Genomic DNA, 16,274 nt, shown 5'->3' with positions numbered 1-16,274 from the left:
TTCACTCTAGACAGTGCTATTCATCATGAAGTCATTTCAGGCAACCCAGCATCAGATGGAGGGATGCATTGATACTATACCATGCACATTACACTGTTTGGCTTTCATTTTCCACCTTGTTTCATGTTTGACTTGGATCTAATCAGGCATGTCTCATTACAGAAAACATTCTTTTTCCTCAAAGATTTTTAAGACCCGGACTGTGTGCTGCTGCAAGGCATAGTTGTAGGAGCTTCACAAAAGGTCCTCAGCCTGCCTCAGAATGTGGCTTGGATGTAGTATATATGTCCCCAACTAGAAAATAGATGCAACTTCTATTCCATTCCTCCTTCCCTAAAATTGCCCCTCACCACCCCTACCAGGGTCTCTGCTTCTCTTACAAGGGACTCACTGTAGAAAAAAAATGAGAGCCTCTAGAAAATGAGGAGTACTTAAGGAAAAAGAAGAAATTCTAGGAAGCAGGAACAGCTTGGGGGAGCTGTTTCCAGGAGCAAACATGCAGCCAGGGATGGGCCTTGTTTTTGGTAAGCACCTCCTTTGAAAACAAACATAACAAATATGTAAAAAGAAAGGGGGAAAACCTTCTAGAAAAAACACTGGGCTCATCTGTCATTTTCATCTTAATATGGTTTGGTTCAACCAGATTGCAATTCTTACAGACCAGCTGCACCAGGAAGATGGAATTTTGTTTGCTGGGGAAAGAAAAGTAGATAATTCTAGAGCATGGTGACCTTCTGGAAGAGGGACAGGTGTGCACTTGTGTGTGTGTGTGTGTGTGTGTGTGTGGGCACAGGACACCCTAAAAGAGGTATGAAAAGGAAATAAAAAAACACCCAAAGCAAACATCACTAATTCAACACGTGCCCTAAGAAAGGTGTTAATTCTCTGCCCTATGTTCCTTCTCCTTCATCTCTTTCTCCTCCTTATGCTCTCCTTTCTCCTCCCATTTGAGTTTTTGGGTCTGTAGCCCTCGTTCCCAGAAATTTAAACCAATATTATTAGTATAAGAATTTAGCAGCATTATTCATTAAGTTGGCTTTTCTTTTTTTTATATGCTATAAACCTGTCACAGTAACTTATAATATTACTAATGGCCAATAATTAATAATTATAATTCTCCTCTGTCTCCTCCTCCTCGTCAGCTAAGCTTCTTTGGGTATCTTGTGTCAAGTTCCAAATTTTTGTACGCTGCAGTCCCCAGGCTGGACAACGAAAGAATTCAAGGAGAGGGGGAAACAGCCTGGGTGCAAGGGCGCTGGCTTTGGACATGCAGATCGGGTCCCGTACCTCAGGGTCAGGCCAAGAGGGTGAGTGGAGTCTGAGACCTAGTCTGTGCTCTGCTATCCAGGCTGACTATCTCGGCTGATAGCAGCATCTGCAGGGCAGATGGGGCATCTTTTCTCATTCGCACAGAGGTTGTGGGCTGGCCATGGCCCTGTGCCTAAGACGGGCCTAACACTGATCACCAGAGCCAGTGACAGCATGCCCAGGAGACGCTACACCTTTTTTGGAGGAGTTCCAAAACCAACATTCGGGAGTGTCGAGGCCAAGTTGAAGAATAAGCATCTTGGGGAATGGTGGGGAGGAGATGCACAATCCAGCATTCAGGTTCAGCAGGATGCCTCCAGCTAAGCGGCTCCTTTCTTGCCTCCCTCTGGCAGCTTTCGTTACATTGCCTTCACCTCTGGTGTCTTCAAGGTATTCTGGTTTGTACCATTGATATCTCCCCTAAAAATTTTCAGAAATTCAGTTTGGTTGTAGGCTGAGTCCTACCGGAATTGAAGGAGCTCCTAGAATTTCCTCTTTATCTCCATCTCCCTCATTACTTCTCTTTAATGCCTACAGTCAAGCCTGGTCCTTTAACAAGTAATCAGATTTGCCAGATTCTTGATTTGACCTGAGAACAGTTTTAAGCAAAGCTTGTTAAAAAGTGAGTTACAGTGTAGCTTGTTCGTCTGGAGCCTATGGAGGACGTTACAGCTGCCACAGCAGGACAAGCCGGCTTTGTTCATCCTGAACCACGGCAGTGTCTCATGCTCTTCCTTGCTCTCTGTTGAGCACTTCATCTTTATCTAATCTTTAACAAAGCGTAGTCTGTGCAGGCAGTGTGTGGTAAGCATAGTGAATCAGCCCATCCTTCTGGAATGTGGCAGTAGTGAACAGGGCCTAAATATTTATTTCAAATATAATCTATCCTGTAGCCCTCCACATCCAAGGATTTTCCAGTTTAAAATATCTATAGCCCTATAATTCATATGGCTTTTGCTGTAAGAGGCCATGCAAATGGACTCAAGCATCACAGTCCCTGCCAAGGGAAGAAACCATACAGCTGGCCCTTCTAGGGATAGCATAGAGACGGAAGGGGACTCTGCTTTGAGCGAGACTGCCGCCTAAGACGGTGCATGTTGCTGGGCGTTCCACTGTGGTCTGGATGGCTATGAATGGAGGACAGAATGGAGTAGGTTGTCTATAGTAACAAATAGTCCCAAAGCCTCAGTGGCTCAGTATGCCAAAAGTTGATTGTTTGCTCATGCTAGATGTCCAGCTTGGGGAGGCAGGGGGATCCAAGCTGAGCAATTCCATCTCAATACATGTTTTTTATAATTTCCTCAGCAGGGAGAAGAAAATACAGTGAATCGTGCACTGGTTCTTAAAGTCTCTGACTGCAAGGGACACATGTCATTTCTGTTTCTATTTCATTGGTTAAAGTGAATATGTCCACAGCTAATTATAAAAAAGGAAAGGAAGTACATTCCTACCCCATATCCTAAGGAAGAGAATGGGAATACTTGAAACAACCCTAATGATGACTGTGGGGGGTCCAACTGAAAGGACTCTAGCATAACCTTTGTATTTTAGGAGCTCTCAACCAGATCAGTAAGAACTATTTCCATATTTATATGTCCAGCAGCTGCTCTTACATCTCAAGTGTCTTATTTCCAGAGGTAGTTCTTATAGGCAATTATCCAGAGAGAAAAGCAGTAAGTCCGAATTCTTTCCAAGCAGATTCACTAGATTTTCATCTTTAAATAAAGAATTCCATAAAATACAGATACTCATTATTGAGAAATAGCTTAAGGGAGTGACTAATTCTCAGAAGCTTCAGAAATAAAACATGCCTGCAGTTCATGGACACTGACTGTCCAAAGAACCTACTCTTTCTGAGTATTGTCCTTTCTTTCCACCTTTGAGTCACAGAATGGAAACAGAAGGAATCTGGCGACCATTATGTTCAACATGAACTTCTTCCCAAGACAGAGCATATTGGATCAGAGTGGACTTTTGACCAAAGCTGGGCCAGAGTTTCCTCTTTAAGAATTTGGATGTCAAACTAACAGAAACTATGAGGAAATAGTGGTTTGACTACTTGGTCTCAGTTGTCTGTTGAGTTTCTCAGGTCCCTTGTTAGAATGGAGCCATGTGACTAAATTCCAGCCAGTGGAAGAGGGACAGATATGACAAGCCACATTTAGGGTTGGCTGTGGGAAATATCCCTCACCTCCCTCCACTTTCTGTTTCGCCAATGCAGTGACCTTGGAGGCCACAAGATCAGTCGGCAGAGCTATAAGATGGAGGGGTGCTGTCTGTTGCATAGAGCACTGGGACATAGGTAAGGGAAAAGAATTACGGATTCGGATTTATTTTTTGCTTCAACAAATCCTAGACTCTCCTGGCTAATGTAGAACCAACAGAGGAGTGGCTTTGTTCTGCCAAGAATCTAAGAAAAGCTGATTTACGAAGAGGGAGACAAATGATGTACTTTGTATGTGGCAGAGTTGAGAAAAAGAGTCCCTGGTTCTAATTCCTGGTTCTAATCCCTTCTTAGGGGTAAATCGCACTTCTGTCCTTGGCTTCGGTCATGCCCTGATATCATTATTATAGTAAATGTCCTGTTTTTTTATTAAGCTTGTACCAGAGTTTCTGCCTTTTGCAACCAAAACAAAGCTATAACCTTATAATCTTTATAACTTTTAATACCTCTCATATCTCAGTGCTTCAGCTCATGCTTTACTCGTTATAGCATGAAAACAACTAACAAGTTAATAGATGTGATGCTGACTTAGGTTTTTAATTCCTTCATGCCAGGAATGCCAAGAACTACAGCAAGATCTTGTCCAGATGTAATTCCATAGTACAGTCAGTGCTTATACCACCATTCTAGAATTACAGATCTTGGTTACTTCTCCAAAATTCAAATGAAGGTGTATAATCTTTTCAGTTTTATTGGTTACAAATGACTGCTGACAAGTTACTCAACTTCTGTAATTGTAGTAAAATTCTAGAGCGATCAAGTAAGGGTTGCTTGTTCAAGAACAGCTAAGGAATTGATTGGCTCTTCAGAACCTCTGCCAATTTCCTTTTTGCGGGAGGGCTAAATAGTGGATACCTTTTATAGAAGGAAAGCCATCATCCTATGAAGAAAAACTCTCTCTGCCATGAATAAGCTGAATGCAATCACAGAAACTGCAGACAAAAGAGCTTTTGATGACAGCTATTGCTGATGCCTGGTGCCTTCAAAGGCATTCCAGGAAAGGTGAAGGAATGATTATGACTAACAATAACTCATGCTTCTTCCAGGATGTTACTCATTGTGCCAATGGATCACTTGAGAAATATGTCAGCGAGTCAGTTCATACTCAATTTGACCAAAAGATCCGGGTGCCTAAGCTCTTCACATTGAACTGAGTAAACCCCAAATGGATACACTCTCTGGGACAAGTAAAGGCAGGAGAGCTTTGATAATAAAAAGCAGTTTGCAGTTTGCTCCTTTAGTAACCCCTTCCAGCATCCCCCCTCCTATGTCTGAGCAAAATGAAATTATCAAGGCTACTGAAGAAAATCTTGATCACACTCTCCAAAAAGATAAAGGACCCAGGGGAAGGAGAAAGGTGGAAATACCAGTAGAAAATCTAATAACTCACCAAACATTTAAAATAAAATGAACTTCTTAGTATTGCAACTTATATATGGGGATATATCAAAGGTCAGTTAAAATAATAATGGTTACAAACAAAAAGGATGTTGGGCCAGATGGTCTAAGGTCTTTTATTTGAAATTCCATGATGAAAGGACTTTGTGGATTTTTGTAGGTCAAGGACCAAATGTGGCCTCTGATTAAATTCATCCTATGATAATGGCATTGACATTCATTATTTTTTTTCTGTGTCATGCATTCAAAAGAGTTTATTAAAATATGCAGCTGAAAGAAGAATGGAACCCAATACCCATGGACTCACCATCCAGCCTTGTCTAAGAATAAAATAATATTAATGATACTTCATACGCTCCTGAGCCAACCACAGCTGCATCTTCCTCCACTTATCCCCCTCAATGGCTACCAAGAGGTTACTACTAGTTCACAATCTTATGTTAATTGTTCTCATCTTTCTTTATGGTTTTACTACCTATGACTCTATGCCCATACAACATATTGTTTAGTTTTGAAACTTTGATAGAAGCATTAAGATTAGACTTAAACTATTAATTGAAAACTCAGGGATGGGGATCCCTGGGTGGCGCAGCGGTTTGGCACCTGCCTTTGGCCCAGGGCGCAATCTTGGAGACCGGGGATCCACATCCACATCGGGCTCCCGGTGCATGGAGCCTGCTTCTCCCTCTGCCTGTGTCTCTGTCTCTCTCTCTCTCTCTCTCTCTGTGACTATCATAAATAAATAAAAATTTTTAAAAAAATAAAAAAAAAAAAGAAAACTCAGGGATGAATACAACTTTATCCCCTGGTGTCAGCTCCCCTGAGAGTTTACAGGAGCCCTTTCTGGGGAAGTCAGTGAGCAAGGTTGGAAGGTAGTCGTAGCAAACACAAGGCTCTGCCCAGTCAGGGCATGTGGCAAGGCTGCCAGGTGAGCCTGATACTGCATCAGGCAGATATATGGTCAAAGGATATAGGATGCCCTCTATTTTCTACCTTACCTCCAGCCCTCAGATACAGAGTTAAGCAGAAAGTTTGATGAGATGAAATGAGTGTCCTTATAGGGCATGGAAAAGAGAGCAGGAACTTTATCAACAAATGATCATAACAAAGATTAGAATCTAAGCAAGGCTCACTCAGGCATTGTCTTGAGGTTGGAGAAGAGGGTAAAATAACAGTGGAAACTTGGCTATGACAGCCACCAACATGTCGGTCTCCTGAGTCTCACATTTCTCTCTGGGACAGTTGCCTTCTGTACCTATTGATAGCTGTCCTGCAATCTGTCTTCACTCTTCTCATGGGGATTCCCTTTGCCTTCCTCCTGAATTGGATCACCTGTTTCTTTTTCTTAAAGATTTTTTAAAAATTTATTCATGAGAGACACACAGAGAGAGGCAGAGACACAGGCAGAGGGAGAAGCAGGCTCCCTGCAAATAGCCTGATGCAGGACTTGATCCCAGGACCCTGGGATCACAACCTGAGCCAAAGGCAGACACTTAACCATTGAGCCATCCAGGGGCCCCAAGATCACTGTTTCTAGTATCCTGGACTGAAATGCATAATATGTGGGGCCTAATTAAAAATGAAAATGCAGAGTCTCTTGTTAAAAAATAAGACTGAAAAAAAAAAATTAAGACTGGGGCACCTGGGTGGCTCAGTGGTTGAGCATCTGCCTTTGGCTCAGGTCATGATCCCAGGGTTCTGGGATTGAGTCCTGCATCAGGTTCCCTATGGGGAGCCTGCTTCTCTCTCTGCCTATCTCTCTGTCTCTCTCTGTCTCTCATGAATGAATGAATGAATAGATAGATAGATGATAGATAGATAGATAGATAGATAGATAGATAGATAGATAGATGTTAAGAATTTCCAGATGGTGACAGCAGAGTATCCAAGTATGGGACTCTTCTATATGTGGGACCTGTGCAACAGCATAGGTTGATGCCAGCCTTACCTATATGCTATGTTTTCCTCTTTCTTAATTTACTCTCTTATTCTAGGAGGGCACATTCCCCAGTGGTCTTTTTTGAGAAAGAATGTATGCAACACAAGCTTTTTAAAATTTTTTAATGATTTTATTTATTTATTTGAGAGAGAGAGAGAGAGAGCATGAGTGATGGGGGAAGGGACAGAGGGAGAGGGAGAAGCAGATTTCCCACTGAGCAGGGAGCCTGATGCAGGGCTCAATCCCAGGACCCCAGGATCATGACATGAGCTAGATGCTTAACTGACTGAGCCACCCAGGCACCCTGAAATAAGTTTTTGAGACTTGGATGTCTGAAAATGTCTTTGCTCTCTCATCATACTTGAATGTAAGCCACTTTATTATACAACATTGTATTCTGAATGCTGCTCCCTGGAGTTGTGTAATACAGTTGCTCTGCTTGTTGATGGGTTGGCTGGGTATAAAATTCTAAATTGGAAACAATTTTCCTTCAGAACTTTAAAGGTATTTCTCCCCTGTCTTATAGTGTCACTCTGGAGAGGTCTGAATTTATTTAGGTTCTTAATTCCCTTTATATTACCTGTTCATTCCTTTCTAGAAGTGTATATACATTCTCTTTGCCCCAGAGTTCTGAAATTTTGCGAGTGTGCCATTGTGAGGTTCTATTTTCATTCATTGTGCCTAGAACTCTCTAGGCCCTTTTGATCTGACAACTCAAGTTCTTCAGTTGGGAGAAATTTTCTTAAATTATTTCATTGGTAACTTTCTATGCTCCACTTAGCTGTTCTCTCTTTCTGGAGCTTTTATTATTTGGATGGTCAGCCTTCTAGAACAGAACTCTCTCTCTTTCTCTTTCTTACTCTTTCCTCTTTGTCTATACTCTGTTCTACTCTCTAAGAAAATCCTTACTCTTACCTTCTGGCCATTCTTTTCTTTTTTTTTTTAATTTCATGATTATGTCTTTAACTTCTAAGAGCTCTTTTGTTCTCTAAATTTCTCTCTTAAAATGTCCTATTCTTGTTTCATATATGTGGTCCTCCCTTATCTGAGGATATAAGGATTTCTTGTTTGTTTTCTCCTCCCTCAGAGTTGCTGTTGCTCCACATTTTTTTTTATCTCTATCTTTTTTGTTGGGGATTGTACTCAGATATCTGATAATCCTTATTTTAATCAGCTCTTAATTAATAACGAGGAACTAAAAAACTGCTTAAAACACTGAGCAAAGTGACAGACTTATTGACTTTGAACTTCATTCTAAGGTGACCTAGGTGAGCTGTTTCAATATTCAATACTGAAGTCAATCTTTTTACATTTTCTTCTTGTTCTATTCAGATTCTCAGAACAGACTATTCGAGTTTCCTCCCTGGTAGATGAGAATCTGGCTGAGACACAAGAGAGAAAAGAGGTCTGGAGAGTCAGAATGTATGAGCTCATTTCCCCCGCCCCAGTAAGAAGCCCTGCTCTCAACTGTGCTTGGCATCCTTCAGTCTCAGAGCATATTACTCTCTACAGAGACAAAACCTCCAGATTTCCATCATCATGGGGGAAGGACAGTATCAGGTACCATAAAGACGAAAAAGGCAGTTAGGAATGCAATTGTTTCTCAAGTAACTTTTTCTCCCTTGAGGTCTACCTCTTACCTTGTCCTAGGCATACCTGATGCTGCCAATTCCTGAGCTCCTGAAGATTCTACAATTTGAAGCCAACTTTCTTGGGGCTGTTGTTAAATCAATTACTACTTTCCCATGTACTTTCCAGCTTCCAGAATTTCATTGCCCTTACCATCTCTCCTATTTTCCCTGTACTTGTATCTTTATATCTTTGGTAAAGTATCTCTTCAATGTAGCTATATGGTCCTTCAGGAGGAAATGAAATTAGATGCATGCATTCAATTTACCATTTAAACTCAGAACCCCATCTTCCTTTTTTTTTTTTTTTCAGGTTTGTTTGTTTTTTTAAAGTAAGCTCCAAAGCCCAACATGGGGCTTGAACTCATGAACCTGAGATCAAGAGTCACATGCTTTACCAACTGAGCCAGCCAGGCACCCCATAATCCCACTTTCTTTGAACAGCCTTTTTAGAACTTACTGTACTTTGTTTTTATTATTCAAATGTATTGATGATGGAGTTGGTATACTGACATGGCAGTGACAGCTAACCTCCAAATCCCAGGCATGGCTTTGGCTGGTGGCTAAATGTGGGAAACGTTGATGGGATTACCTGACCAACACTCCTTCCTCTTCTCTGGCAGCTCCTTGGGAGCTGACATGTTCTTACATGATCTCATATGCAGATTAGAGTTGATTGGCTTAGGAAAATCCATTACCTAAGCTAGACCAATAACTCACTTCTCTGGGATTCTTGGATATCAGCCAGAGGAAACCATACTTTGTGGAAAACTCTAAAATGTAAATTTCTCCCCTCCTGCCACCCAAATTTTGTTGCTGGGTCAAGCTTACCTACACCATTCTTTCTTCTCTCTTAGAACTGGAGCTCGAAGAAGAGCCCAGAATAGTGGGGGGCCATTGGGAGTTCAGAGCTTTCATCTTCTATAATGCTGATGATTTAGGAGATAGTACACCTTCTCCCCCCACAAAGAAAGTGAGGTTTAAAAGCATTTTAGTATTAAAATGCAAATTTCACCAGTAACTAAAATTTTCCCTTCAGGAAACTCCTAGTGCAGTAAAAAAGATACTGACTTTGGACCCAAAGAGTTTTAAGATCGATATTCAAATGCAGTGACTTTGGGCAATTTATTTGATCTCTTTTCCCTCAGTTTCTTCATATGTGTAATGGGATTAAAAGCACAGAGATTTTAAAAGACATGGTTTAAAAGGTGGCTGGCCTGTAGTTAAGCTCTGTAAATGTACAGTCTTCCCCATTTTCCTCATCTGTCAGCATGGAGCAAGTAGAGCTTGTTCTATACAGCAAATATTCCCAAGTGTTAAAGGAGGACACATCAGCAAAAATGTGATCTACCTGAAGCCTGGGGACCTCTGGGAAGGCTATTTCTTACAGCTTTTTGAAAAGGAAAAAGTAACTGAGGGGCTCTTGGCTGGCTCATTTGGTAGACCATGGGACTCTTGATCTTGGGGTTGTAAATTCAAGCCCTATATGGTGCTACACTTAAAAATAAAATATTAAGGGGATCCCCGGGTGGCTCAGTGGTTTAGCGCCTGCCTTTGGCCCAGGGCGTGATCCTGGAGTCCTGGGATCGAGTCCCTCATTGGGCTCCCTGCATGGAGCCTGCTTCTCCTTCTGCCTGTATTTCTGCTTCTCTCTCTGTGTGTGTCTCTTATGAATAAATAAATAAAATCTTAAATAAAAAATAAAATAAATAAAATAAAATATTAAAAACAAAAAGGAACTGAGAATCCCCCATATTTGTCAGGCATGGTGGAGGGAAGTTTAACTTAGACTTTTTTTTTTTTTACCTGCTTGTTTATTTCAACCATGAAGTTCCTGACCCAAATGCATTTGATATATAACACATACATGATACCACTATTATCTTGGTAACATTTTTTGAGTCTCTGATCCCTTTGACACTTTTCCCAGAAAAACATGTGTGTATTCGTACTCACACAACTACACTCTGCAGGTGTTTGTCCATCTCCTAAGCCAAGGACACCCTGTTAATAAATACTGACCTACAGAGCACTTTGATTGCATGGCACTCTTCCTCTGCACTCCACACCACGTGCTGCCAAGCAAGGAGACTGGCAAGCCCCACCGGACACCTGCGTTTGAAGTTGTGGTGGGGATGGAGCTGGGAGTGGGAATGGGTTGGCGTCAGAGAAGCACGCCTTCCGGCTGTTCCAATGTCCCCACAGAGCAAGTAGTAGTGGGGTGAGTCACACAGCAGTAGTGGGGGGGCGGGGGGGGGGAGCACCGGGTGTGGGTGGTGCCCTGGAGCATGGAGCCTCCCCCTGCCCAGTGTCCTGGCCAAAGGGAGAGACAGCCAGATGAAAAGTGGAGGGAACCTTACTTTCAGGAAAACTGCCAGAAGTTGGCAAGCTTACCACCCCATCTCAGGGACAAGATTTTTCACAAGAACCTGAATGATTTCCTCCCTCCTCTGTGAGAAGCATCTTGCCACATCTAGCTGAGGGGCATCTAGGACCAGGCAGGGACAGAAAAATAGCTGAGAACCCCCAGATTTGTCAGACATGGTGGAAGGAGTTTTAACATGGACTTTATCTCAACCACAAAGTCCTGATCCCAATGTATTTTAAATAGAACCCACACATAACACCAATATTAAGTCATCGTCTTTGAGTCATTGATTTCTTCAACACTTGCTCCATGGTGGGCAGGACCTACAGAGCCAGGGGACCTTGAGCGGTGGGTGGAACCAGCCTCACCAAGCACTGGAATTACCTTCAAAGACTGCCAGAGAGCAGCAGGGCTGGATGGATTTGGAGGTCCAGGCCAGCAACTCTGAAGCCTTTGGTGGTATGTCTGAGGTCCAGACTCCAGCCAGAGTCAGGGCTGAGCTGGTTGGCCTCCTGGAGCTGGGAGTGAGGAGGGGCATGCTCCACTACCTATGGGGTGGGGGGATTGAGAAGCAGTGCTTGTCATCCCTCTGCATGACCCCGATCACCAGATCTAAAAGGAGAATGCAGACCAGCTATTAATTCTAAAAGCAATTCAACGTACAAGGGCCTAAAACAGACACCTCAGGCTACCTGCACTAATAAATAGCAACTCACCCCTAAGTCCTTTGAGGGGTACAAAGTGGAATATTTAAAAACAAGATGAAAGATCAAAGTCATCCTTGGTTCTTAGAGTTACCTTCCTTCATTTTACCTTTGCATCCACAGAAATGGGTGTTTTTATCTCTCTTCTTGCAAATGAAGAAACTGGCTCTGAGGTTGGTCAAGGTCACATGGTTAATAAGTGACAGAATCAAGGTCTGAACTAGGTCTGAGCCCACACTGGTGCCCATAGCACTGCATTCCCACCTGTGAGGTGGGGCAGATGGATCTCCATCAGGCTGAGCAAAAAGAAGCCCCTCTCTCAATGGATAAAGCTGCCACTGCCTAGGGACCTGGGAAAACTGCTGCCTTCCCTTCTTTTCTGAACACAAGGGCATCTTTGCTATGAACTGCTTATGAAATGGCTTGTTGAACTTAAGATAGCAGCCTGTGAAACTCGACTTTTTTTTTCTTTTTCTTTGAGTCTAAGTGGACCTAGGATATTCCTAAATGGCCCATGTTCAGACCAAGTGACCCAACCAGACATAACTGACACATGGCACACAGTCCCTTCCAATAAGTGCATCCTTTCATATTGGCGTGGCCATTTAACCATCAATCGTCCAACCTCTCTACAGGTATTTGGTGAGTAGCTCTGCCTCTGTCCACACTTACCTACTTTCTTCCTCTGCCAGTTATTTTTTTCAAACATGGTTCAGATCCAGTTACTCCTTTGTTTAAAAATCTCCATGACCTCCCACCCATCTACACAGATAAAGACACGACTCATCACAAGAGGCTCCTTCCTATCCTTGCAGCTCTTAAATCTGGAGACAAAGTGAAATCCCAAAGTAGAGCCATGTGTTCTCCAGCTAGAGCTGCAAGCATAGTGATTCTTGACCTCAAATCATACATGAGAATCATCAGCGTATAAAGTGCAAATAATAAATAAAATCCTTCATTCAGCCCACACCAACCCTACAGAGTTTGGTACTCAGAGAAATGCGGGTTACTCAGAGGGGCTCAGGGTTTTCTTTCTTTTATAACCTACTCCTATCTCTTTTGAAAAACAGGCCGGGGAAGGTTTAGAAAACAGATAACTGGAAATAGAAAAAGCATGATCAAAGGAAAAGGGAAATCCAAATATTCTAGGTCTTTAGGTCTTTATGCTTCAGAATTGACCCTGGTAGGCAGAGCAAAAAAGGCAAACAATGTATATTATTTGAATTTTGTTGATAGAAAAAAGGAAACTTGCCATTTCTTGACAAAAGCAAAATATTTTGTTACTATTATCTTTCTCCATTGCTTATTTATAGAATTAGTGCATGTCTCTTGTAAAAAACTCAAGTAACGCAAAAACATCTATACAATAAAAAGTATATGCCCCCTTACCCATTCCTCCAATCTCCTTCTCCAGAAGTTAAACTGTAAGCCCTGAGACTAGTCATTTATTTCTAGCCCTGAGACTAATCATTTGTTCTTTTGGTTTTGGGTTTTTTTTGTTTTTGTGTGGGTTTTTTATGTTCTGGTTTGTTTGGGGGTTTTTTTGTTTTGTTTTGTTTTGTTTGCCATTAGAACTACACAGCTTTCATAGAATGTGGATTTTGCTTGCTTGTTTAATATATATATATACATATATATCAAATTAACTATGTTCTTTTGTAACTTGCATTTTCACGTCACAGTGTACCAGGGCCATCCTCTCTACCTCTATCTCTGTCTCTATCTCTATCTCTAATTCTTTCATTTTAGTGACTATAATATTCCATTATATGGAGATAGTATAATTTATTTAACTATTCCCTTATTTAAATTATTTCTTATTTTATGGTCTTATAATGAGTATCCTTGTATGTACACTTCTGTACAGATATGAATATTTCCATAGGAACTAGTTCTAGAAGTGGAACTGAGGAATCATATGGCTCATACATTTAAAATTTTGATGATTTGTCTTCAAAAAGACTGCATCAATTTACAGTCTCACCAACAGGGTTAGAAAGCGCCCATTTCCCCATTCACTTGCCAACACTAGATTTTATTGACCTTTTTTCATTTTCTGGCACAAACTGCTAAATGGAATTTTTCTTGGCAAGGTCAGTGTATTTTAAACTAGAAAGGAGACCAATGAGATGGTCTCATTTCTCTCGTTCTGGGGTGGTGGTTTTCAGGCTGTTCTCTGTAGAGCCCCAGGAATTCTCAGGGCCTGGCAGTGGGGAATGCAAACTTCCACCCTCTTAACCAGACAACTGAGGTTTTTATCTGTTTCACATTTTGTGCTTTGGGGTGAGATTGTATTTAAAGATAAGATTCTATTGCTGTAAACAAGTTTGCAAACCACAGACCTGGGCCTTGTTCCTTACTGAACCATTCATAACTTGAAGAGGAATTGAAAATGTATTCCTTCAAGGCAAAGAAGAAGGGATATTAAACAGTGAATGTCCAGATGTAGCGAAAATATGTTCGTTTACGCATGATGTATGTGTGCACACATGTGTCTGCTAATGGCCTTGTTTGTGCTCGACCTCACCCTATAATTCCCAATTGCTATATTACAACCAATCCTAAAACACCATTTCTTTCAAGATTTAGATTAAATCTAATACCCTTCTCTAACTACCCACACCCCTTGCAAAAGACACACACACATACTGAGGGTTCCTTTCCTGTGCAACTTGGGCAAGTTTCCATGGCCTGCGATCCTCTAAGACTCCTGGAGCTCCTCTGTGCCTTAAGTTCTTATGGTCTCCTCTGCCTCCTACTTCTCCGTTGCTATCTTTGAGATCCATCATGTAAAACTTTAGGTCATTCTTTGGTAGATACACACATGCACACACACACTCACAAGAAGTACCAACAACTTACTCCACCACACAGAGAATTCCCAAGAGGAGTCCAATTTACTATTGACAGCATATTGGAAAAGTCAGAGAAAGAGAAGTTTGAGTTGCAAGAATAAAAACAATTTCAAAATGGCAATGGTGGGAAGCCCGGGTGGCTCAGCGGTTTAGCGCTGCCTTCACCCCAGGGTGTGATCCTGGAGACCTGGAATTGAGTCCCACGTCAGGCTTCCTGCATGGAGCCTGCTTCTCCCTCTGCATGTGTCTCTGACTCTCTCTCTCTCTCTCTCTCTGTCTCTCATGAGTAAATTAATAAAATCTTAAAAAAAAAAAGGCAATGGTGAGAATCGTGTGGCTTTTTGTGGACTAATACCAGCTCTTCTTTAGCTCATTGGTCCCTCCCTTCACTCTTTCCATTCTTTATTTTCGCCCAATACCCCCTGGATTGAACTAAGGTCGATCAAAATAATTTCCTCTATTAAGCACTGCAGTTCAAGTCTTCCCAGCTTTTACACCCCACCTCACATGGCCAACCTCTTCAGATTGTTTATTTTCCTAGAGGGACTTTCCTTTCTGGAGAATCAATCCTTTCTAGGAGGTGGTTTTCTTATTTAAAAAAAAAAAAAAAAAAAGCAATAGGAATATTGTTTTTCTTCTTCTATATCCCTGCTATTTGTTCTTTACTGTTATTGTATTTCTTTTGTCCTCTTATCATCTTATATATCTAGACCTTCTAACCAACCGGTAAGCAGTCCAAGGACAAGAATTTCTCCTTTTTGTAGCTTTTTAAGTGCCCAGTCTCTGGCATATACCTCACAAATGCATAATGAATAAAGCAACACTAATGTACAATTGAAAGAAGAGTAAATGATAAATGAAAGTAAGAAGACCCTTAGATATTTTGTAAGATGTGGTAGACATCTTCTCATAAATGCTGCAAAATCAGCAATTCTTAGAGGTTTAGTTCAAACATTCAGACATATTTTCAACTTATATTTATCTCTTAGGCGATCCATAATGTAAGGTTATTCTACTCAAAATATTCACTATTTCACATTTCTTTTTTATGTTGGCCTTTACTCTTTTAAAGTTTCTTTCCTATTTTTCCTATGAGCTAGATATTATTTTTGTTTATTTCCTTCCCACCTGGCCAGATGGGAGGGAAGCAGAGATGATTATCAATTCAATATCTCCTCTTGCTGGGATCCAAAGAATAAAAACTACTTTATAAAGTGGCATGCTATGTAAACCAAGGCTTAAAACATCCTTTAGTGAACAATTGTAAAATATCACTTGAAATTCCTACAGGATCTTCAGCCTGCTATGTTTAATTCCTAAATCTCCTGTTATTAAAAGAAGTCTGTTTGCTCTTTTACCTACACTCACATTATACAATTTTTTTTTCATCAAAATTGGCTTAGTTTGGAGTAAGGAATCAGGAACATATGACAAGTTAGAATTTCTGATATTTGACCCTTTGCTATAAATTTAAGCCCATGAATAACTCAGAAACCAGGCCCAAACCCTTCCATTTCTATATATATATACATAGAAAATAAAATAAATTTTATTGGATAATAAAACTGGATAACCAACAAGAGGTGGATACCTTCCAAGAAACATGACCTACCGAGACTGAATCAAGAAGAAACAGCAAATCTAAACAAATGAATAAGCAAGAATATTGAATTCATAAATAAAATTTTTATTTTCCACAGAAAATAGAGATTCTTGTTTTACTCTGTTTGTTTATATGACAGAATTTTTGCCAAAACATTCAATTGAAAAGAATTTCTCCCAACCATACGCTGCCTACAAAGGATTCACTTCAGATTTAAGGACACACATATGCTCAAAGTGAAGGAATG

At 41.0% G+C, this 16,274-nt stretch overlaps 1 long non-coding RNA gene across 2 annotated transcripts in view; it reads right to left on the bottom strand.

Moving 5' to 3' along the window:
* Positions 1–16,274, bottom strand: part of LOC112673375 (uncharacterized) — a 114,933-nt gene that overhangs the window by 46,966 nt on the left and 51,693 nt on the right. The gene's annotated exons all lie outside the window — the stretch shown is intronic.

This window comes from Canis lupus, chromosome 10 (genome assembly GCF_003254725.2).
Source record: "Canis lupus dingo isolate Sandy chromosome 10, ASM325472v2, whole genome shotgun sequence".
NCBI classification, from domain to species: Eukaryota; Metazoa; Chordata; class Mammalia; order Carnivora; family Canidae; genus Canis; species Canis lupus.
This window is presented reverse-complemented; position numbering and strand designations above follow the sequence as displayed.